Genomic DNA, 9,207 nt, shown 5'->3' on the forward strand with positions numbered 1-9,207 from the left:
ACCTATTTTTAGGTCATATTTTGCCACTTCCCGATTAGGACACTCTATATAATGTTTGAGGAAAGATTCCTGACGCACTTACTTGATTCCATCCCATCAAATCCCTTAATGCTCTGGCAGTTCTAGTCAGTGTTATAAAAACTAAAACCCCTATTATAACAACCCGAATGTTTCTGCACGTCTTCCCAATGTCTTTGCATATTTTTGTACCTGTAATTCCTGTTGACTGTTTGGGGGCCTATAGTACAAGCCCATTAGTGTCACCATCCCCTTCTTTTTTCTTAGTTCCACCCACAATGCCTCACTGGATGATTCACCAGTTATTTTATCTCTGATCACTGCTGTGGTACTCCTCTAAATCAGAAACACAAGCCCCTCCCCTCTTTCCACCATCTCTGTACCTCCTAATACACTTTACCCTGATACATTAAGCAGTCCGTCCTATCCATCCGTCAGCCATGTTTCTGTAATAGCTACTCTATCCAGCGCCGATTACCGATCCACACCCTAAATTCATCGGCCTCAACTTTTAGTCCTTTTGCATTGAAATAAGTGCAATTTAATCCATAGGCATTCCTTGCTCCCTATGGTATTCCTGCCTGATGTATCTCTTCAACGTACTGTTCTGAATACTGTATCGCCTTCCAACCTCACATTTGCTGCCCAGCTCTTGAGGATACCACGTGCTGCCAATCTCGTTTAAACACTCCCTTGTAGCATGAGCAAAACTGGCTGCGAAGATATTGGTTCCCCCTGCCCCCTCCAGTGCGTGTGACACCAGTCCCTCTTGAACAGGTCAAAACTTTCACAGAAAAGCTACCAATTATCTAAAAATATGAATCCCTCCCCCTGCACCAATTCTTTAGTCACATATTTATCTACCATATTCTCCTATTCTTACGTTCACTACCTCATGACACTGGAAGTAATCAGGAGATTATCACTGTCAAGGCTCTGGTTTTTAACTTTTCTCCCAGCTCTCAGTAATCACTCTGTAGGACCACATTCCTATGTCTACCTGTGTCATTTGTATCAATGTGTATAATTACTTCAAGCAGCTCAAACATCCCTGCTCCCCGAGAACTTTCAGCAGCCACTCAGAGACATGCTGGACCCTGACACCTGAGAGGCCACACCCCATCCTGGGTTCCAGTTTGTGTCTCCCTAACAATCGAATCCTCTATCTCTAAGACGCTGTTTATCTTTATCCTATCCTGCTGCTCCCCAGAGCCAGTCGCAGTGGAACCAATCTGGCTACTGCTGCTTTCCCTTGAACGGTCATTGCCTGACACCCATCCCCCATCTCCCAACACACACAATCAGTAACCAAAATGGTATACGTGTTTTCGAGAAGAATGGCTGCAGGGGATTCCTGCACTCTCTGCCTATTCCGTTTGCCATACCTGCTCGTCGCTCAACTACTCTCTGCCTGGAACATGGCTGTAAGCAAGGGACGCCTGTTGGATTAAATTCCATTTATTTAAATGCAACAGGGCTGACAGGTAATGCATATGAACTCAGGGCGTGGATCTTTACATGGGACTGGGATATTATAGTCTTTACAGAAACATGGCTAAGGGGGGACATGGGCGTTACCACCTCACTAAAGCTCTTATATATGAAGTTCTCAGTATCTTGGATGACCCGGAGACCAGCCAGGTGCAGCTCCTGACCACGGTCTCCCAGGAGCTGCAGCTGGTCGCACTGCCCACATGTGTAGTCAACTCACATTTTGGACTGATTTGATTCCTTCTCTCGACATGGTCATTAAACTGGCCGTGCCTGATGTCCTATTCACCCCGACCTTCCACTCATTTCCTGATCTGCTGCTTTGGGCTAAATGTTAAAGTGTGAAAAGTTTGGGGTGGTGAATTCTGAGACAAACAACTGGCAAAAAACACAGGAAAACTTGCTGTTTGTCAAAGTGAATACCTGGGAATTAATTTATTATGCTTCAGAGAAATAACATCCTTATTGCTAAAGATCTGTATTATAATGGAAAAAAGCTGTGTTCAAGTTATGGCTGTGACTATAATAATGGTGGCAAACAGCCAGAACAATATCAGTGCTATTGTTGGACAATGCTTGCAGAGAGCATGTGAATTACATTGGATGTTCCCAGAGATGGCTGGCCTGACTTTGGTTGAGTAAGTGCTGAAGCTGGATGAGATGATGCTGGTTTGTAATATAGCCACTTATTGAGTACAGTCAAAGGAACAAAGCAGCAACTGCCATTGTTAATTGTTTCAGAATATATCAGAGTGTTCTTGGCTGCCACTGCAAAGAATCATGCAATGAAAAGCAGTCCGATCACGTCTTTGCCAGCAAGTGCACATCCAAAGGCTTATTAAACGTTTTTGTGGTTACCTGCCTCAACCACCCTCCTAGACAACGCATTCCAGATTCATACCACCCTCTCAGTTCATATTCCATATTCCATTCAATAAATCCTCTCTCAATCTCCTGCTTTTCACTTAAAAAGTGTGTCCCTTTGTTTTTGATCCTTTGACTAAGGAAAACAGCTGTTCCTGTTCATCCTCTCCATACCACTTATGCTCTTGTACACCTGTAACAGGTTCCCTCATCAACCTTCCCTGCTGCAAAGAAAAAACGAGCAAATGTAGCCCTCCTACTTCATACTCACTTTTGAGTACTCACTTGTCTTGTTACTTCTGTCTTGCATCTTCCCAATTTATCAGTGTTAAATTTAATCAGGCCATTGATCTAGCTATCTGACTAATCTGTTTCTATCCTCCTGTAGCCTAACACTTCCCTCCTGACTGTGATCCACCCAGCCCATCTTTGTGTCATCCATAACATTGATCATCATTCCACTGCTCCCCACCTCCACATTCTCACAACCATCATTTCTGAATATCGCAAACAAACCGTGATTTCCTTAATGATCTCCAGATGTTATTCAGAGGATGATTTGACAATTCCAGTCACTTGCTTTTCCTATTTTGGTGAATGTATAAGTGATGTAGTTAACACATTTTACGAGGGAGCCACAAATAGCATTTTCGACACAGAGTTGAATTTACCTTTTCCACTCTGCCCCTCTGCATGTTTTATTTATAAACCTTGAAAATATTTTAGGATAAACTAGGGTTTGGCACCTTGCAAGTGGAACATTAGCACTTTGCGTGGCACTGTTTTTTGTAACATTCCGTGCAAATGTTATCTATATTTGTCAAAGAAATAAACTATTATCTTCAATTCAACTTGCTGTCTCCAATCATCTGAATTGCAGACCACTCTCTTACAAACATCTGAGAACAAAACTATGGACAACCTCGAGATCCCTTTTTGCGCTGACTGATTTATCTCTCGTGATCTCTCTGTCACAAACCCTGTCCACTACCAGCTCATAATATCCCCAGTCTCCATCTCTGCGTCAGTGCTGTGGCTGAACAAACCATTGTCTGAACGTTGGTAAAATTCAGACTTTATGTTTCAAGCTCTCTTCTTGTCACTTTTCCAGTTACAAGTATTTCAATCACAAAATTATTCTTGTCTCGGACATTACTTCATGATTGGGACAATGTATGAGAGTAGGAATGTCTCTGGATGTAATTCAGGAGCAAAATTTATTAAACGAAAGGCATTGTTTCAAGCAATTTGTTTCAAGTCCTACCACAGCTGATGGCAGAACTTCAATGAAAATGATAAGAATTGGAATAAAAGTGAATTTACGAAAAAGAACCATAAAACCCACCTTTTGTAGGAAAATCTTGCTGTTTCACTGATGACCTTCGGTAAATAAATCTAATGTTACTACCCGGTCTGGGTTAAGTGTGACTTCAGACCCATATCAATGTCCTTGATTTTATTTTGGCTTGAGGAATGGCCTCACAATCAGGACAATTAGTGATGATTAACAAATGCTAGCCTGGCAGAGACAACGACTTCCCATGGAATAAAACTTTGAAGATTAAACCAAATACAAGAAGATGCTGGAGATCTCATATTGCATGAGAAATGCAAAGAAAAGAACAAAAATTGCTGGGGAGCTTTTCTGAACAGAAAACAGTTGGAAAATAGTGTGAATAATGCTGATGACAGTGAAGTCTGCTTTGAAGGGGAGGAGGAGTGAGTTAAATCGATAGAGAAAGGAAGAGATCGAAGAAAAAGAACAAACAAATGGAATTATAATCATCTAGGATGGAAATAAAATGTGAGATTTACCTCATCTATTTTTAACTTTTCCCATCTTCCTGAATATCTTGCCCATGCCGGTACATGTAAACCCCGCTTTTCAAAAAATCGCTTTTTGCCACTTCCCTTTCCGAAAAACCTCCATTACGTCCTGTTTTCGCTAACCAAAAGAAATTCGAAGAGGATTTTCCCTTTTACCAAGAAAGATGATTTTTTCCCACTTAATTAATGCTACTTTGCTTTATGCCATATCAGCTTATGAAAGGTTTTGTAGGAACACTCTACCTTCAGATACCGAGGGAAACTGTATATATCTAAGATCACGTTTAAAGTGATTTGATCCCACTTGTCTGTCTTGGCTGAGTGTCGTCATCTTCTTAAATTTATTAATGTGAAATAGGTATCGCTGGCTGGGCCAGCACTAGTTCACTCATTTGATTGCCCTTGAGAAGACCTTGAGCCTCAATGGCACTTACACAGAGTGTGGCACTCAAGGTTACAGCTGCACAGGAGGTGTGCAAAGCAAGATCGACTTTCGCAAGATTAATATTATTTGAAAGGTTAGAGATTTCAATTCGTCAGTGTAACTAAGGTAAGGAAGAAGGTGTTCCTGAGCATGCTGGTCCATGTTTTCAAGCCTTTGTATCTTCTCCCTTTTGAAAGAGGTTATAGGAGATCATTACCGGTTTTGGAGATATATTTGATGCTGCCCGCCTTTTGCTCACAATGAGAATTATAATTGGAGGGAATGTTGACTTCCATGATAGTCTGGGCTGTGCACACAACCGTCTGTAGTTTCTTCTGGTCCTGGGAAGAGCTGTTACCGTCACACTATTATGCACATGAATAGAATGCTTTCAGTTGCCAGTATGCAGAGCACTCAGGGAAGGCAGGTCCAAAATATTTAGATGTAGCAATTGGCTATTAAATGGATATCCAAGTTCTGGTTGCTGTTTTGACAGCAATTGAAATTTAACCAATATTTCCAACATGCAACCAAAGAGCCATCACATGCTTCAAAACAATAGAGAAACCATCACCATCACATCGAGGGAGAGCTGGACAGACACTTATAAGGAGAGAGAGAACACAGCGAGGGAAACAGAATGACAGTCAGTAAAACAGAGAAAGGAAACAAAACAAGAAACAAACAGTCACATGGACAGGGAAAAGGGGAGATAGTAAGTTCAGGGAAAGAAACAGAAGACAGAGAAAAGGAAAATACAAGGAAACAGACAGTGTGAGAGAAATAGTGAGAGACAAAGCACACAGGGAGCTGGGGATGGGCTCACAGTGAGCTGGGGATGGGGTCACAGTGAGCTGGGGATGGGGTCACAGTGAGCTGGGGATGGGGTCACAGTGAGCTGGGGATGGGGTCACAGTGAGCTGGGGATAGGGTCACAGTGAGCTGGGGATAGGGTCACAGTGAGCTGGGGATAGGGTCACAGTGAGCTGGGGATAGGGTCACAGTGAGCTGGGGATAGGGTCACAGTGAGCTGGGGATGGGGTCACAGTGAGCTGGGGATGGGGTCACAGTGAGCTAGGGATGGGGTCACAGTGAGCTGGGGATAGGGTCACAGTGAGCTGAGGATAGGGTCACAGTGAGCTGGGGATAGGGTCACAGTGAGCTGGGGATGGGGTCACAGTGAGCTGGGGATAGGGTCACAGTGAGCTGGGGATGGGGAATGGGAGGTGCTGGGGGTGAGGACCAGAGAGAGCTCGGAGTGAGCTGGGGGGAGGGAGATGAGCATTTACTATGACCTGTACCAAGGTGTACAGGCTGATCATAGTAAGCAAGGATGTGCAGAACGATGGCTATAAAACATGTCTGAGAGGCATCCAGGTTACGCTGCACAGCGCACGCGCTAGGTGAGATCAACATGAACAAGATCAGTATTATCTGAGATTAGGGAGTACATTCTTCAGTCAAATAACAGTCAAGAAGAAACTTTTAATGAACCTGCTGCTCAGTGTTTTCAAGCTTCCATATCTTTTAGCCTGATGGAAGAGGTTGTGGGAGACAATTACTGGGGTGTGATGGGTCTTTGATAATGTTAGAACAAAACATTCCAGCACAGAAACAGGCCAGTCGGTGGTCCGAGCCTGCGCCGATCCAAATCCTCTATCTAAACCTGTCGCCTAATTTCTAAGGATCTGTATCGCTTTGTTCCCTGCACATTCATGTATCTTTCCAGAAACATCTTAAATGGAACCCCCTACTATTCTCTGCCTCCTGTTGCCCAGTCAGTTCTTTCTCCACGTAGCTAGCGCACCATGTGACTTTCACTTTCTCCATAACCTGACCGAGGGGAAACATACCAAACGCCTTCCTGAAGTCCATGTACATGACATCTACAGTATCTCCCTCACCAATCAACTTTGTCACTTCCTCAAAGAATTCTATTGAGTTGTTAAGACATGACCTTCTCTGCACAAAACCATGTTGTCCATCACCGATAAGACTATTTTCATCCAAATGAGAGTAGATCCTATCCCTCAGTATCTTCTCTGGCAGATTCCCTACCCCTAACATCAGTCTCATCAGTCCATAATTGGCTGGATTATCCCTACTACCTTTCTTAAACAAGGGGTTTAACAATTTTCCAGTCTTCCACGACCTCAGACGTGTTCAAGGATGCTACAAAGATATCTGTTAATGCCCCAGATATTTCCTGTCTCCCTTCCCTCAGTAATCTGGGGTAGATGTTGGCAGCCTTTCTGCAGCAACGAACCATGTAAATGGAATCAATGGTTGGGATGTTAGAGTCCGTGTTGGTCAGAGCTGTGCACCCAACCTTCTGTCGTTTCTAACAATCCTGAGGAGAGCAGTTGCTGTACCAGGCTGTTATCCACCGGGACAATACGCTCTCAATGGTGCATCTGTAGAAGTAGTGCATGCTGCAATTCTTGTATCACCTCAGGAAGGAGAGGCATTGTTGAACCTTCCCGACCGTCGGACCTATGTGAGAAGTTCAGGACAGGTTGTGAGTTATCATCACTCCGAGGGACTTGATGCTCTGACTCACTCAAACGGTTGATGTAGATGGGGTGTGTTCCCCTCCTTTCTTCATAAAGTCAGTGATCAGTTCTTTACATTTGCCGATTACAGAGAGAGGTCATTATCAACAGGTCATGCCATCAAGCTCTCTATCGCCTTTCCAGATTCTGACACGTTGTTGTTAAATATCCGTACTGCTATAGTGATGTCATTATCGAACTTGTAGCTGGCGTTGTTTGGAATATGGAAACTCAGTCGTGGCTGTACAGGGAGTACGTAGGGGGCTGAGGACACAGCCGTTGTTGTACAAAGAGGACATTAGGGGGCTACAGAAACAGCCGTGGGTTTACAAAGAGTATAATAGTTGGTTTAGGTCATATCCGTGCGTGTACAGGATGGATAGTGGGGGGCTGAGGACACAGCCGTGGGTGTACCTGGAGTACCATAAGGGGCTGAGGGCTCAGACGTGGGAGTACATGGAATACAGTAAGGGGCTGAGGGCACAGACTTGGGTGTGCATGGAGGACAGTGGGGGGCTGAGGACACAGCCGTTGGTGTACAGGGAATACAGTAGGTGATTGAGGGCACATCCATGGGTGATTTGCGAGGACAGTAGTGGGCTGAGGGTACAGCCGTGGGTGTACAGGGAGTATTGTCGCGTGTTGAGAACACATCCTTCAGCAGCTTTAGTGTTCATTGTTATTGTGAAGGAAGTGGTTTAAATCTATCTTCACGATTGTGGGTCAGAAATCTGGGGAGCCAGTTGCAGAGGATGGAACCGAGATCAAGATCGTGGAGTTTTTGATTAGTTTGTAAGGGATAATGATTTTGAATGTGGAGCTTTAGTCAATGAGCAGGAGTCTGGTGTAGGTGTCCTTGTGGTCCAGATCTTCCAGTGATGCGTGCAGGCTCGGATATGGCATCTGTTGTGCACCCGTTACATCAGTCGGCAAATTATAGTGCAGCAGGTCAGGCTGGGAGACTGGAGTTGGTGTGGGCCATAACCAGCCTCTCAAAACACTTCATGATTATTGAGGTCAGAGCCACTGGATGGTCGTCTATAAGGGCATGTTCCATGTGCTTTCTCACGAAGATGATGATAGCCTTCTTGAATCAGATTGGGACTTCGGCTTCTGGAGGGAGAGGCTGAAGTTGTATGTGAATACCTCTGCTAGTTGGTACAAACAGGATCTGAGTGCTCAGGCCCATCACTTTCTTTGATTTGACTCACTGAAAAGCTGACCTTGCCTGCAGCGGTGACAACAGTCACAGGTACATCTGGGGCTTTCGCGGCCTGCGTCAGCCCTCAGTGACAGTCTCACAGTCATTTATGATCGACATCCCCTCCCCACACCTACCTCTGTCGTCTTCAATACAAAATGACATTAGTTGTTGTGAGCACCATACAGTCAGCATTGAGACAGATTGCCATTGATAGACTGGGATCGTGCGCCATCAAGTTCTGTATCACCATAATGCGGTAAATTCAGAATAAAATAGTGAGCAGGGTGTCAGTGCCAGTGGTGCAAGGAGTGAAGGCATTGCAGGTGTAATTCCAGTCAAAGCACTGCTTAAACCTAAATGGAGTCAACCATCTTGAGCGTTGTGCCTTTTCAATGGCGGATAGTCCTTAGGTAGTCAGGAAGTACTATTTACGTGAACCATCTGACCTGACGGCAGTTTTACTAGGTTTGCAGATGATACAATGATGATTGGATGGGCAGGTGATATTGAGGAAGTGGGGAGACTGCAGAAAGACTTGGACAGTTTAGGACACTGGGAAAACACATGGCTGATGGGACACAATATGGGAACATGTGAGATTATGCACTTCAGTAGGCGGAATACAGGCAGACACTATGTTCTAAAAGGCTTCATGAAATCTGAAGCATAAAAGGAGTTTGGAGTCATTGTCCTCTCTTACGGTTAATGCGCAGGTGCAGTTGGCAGTTAGGAAAGCAAATGCAATGTTAACATTCATTTCAAGAGAGTGAGAGTACAAGAGCGGAGACATACTTCTGAGAATGTAATGGGCTATGGACGGACGGGAA

Source organism: Chiloscyllium punctatum, chromosome 23 (assembly GCF_047496795.1).
Source record: "Chiloscyllium punctatum isolate Juve2018m chromosome 23, sChiPun1.3, whole genome shotgun sequence".
NCBI lineage: Eukaryota > Metazoa > Chordata > Chondrichthyes > Orectolobiformes > Hemiscylliidae > Chiloscyllium > Chiloscyllium punctatum.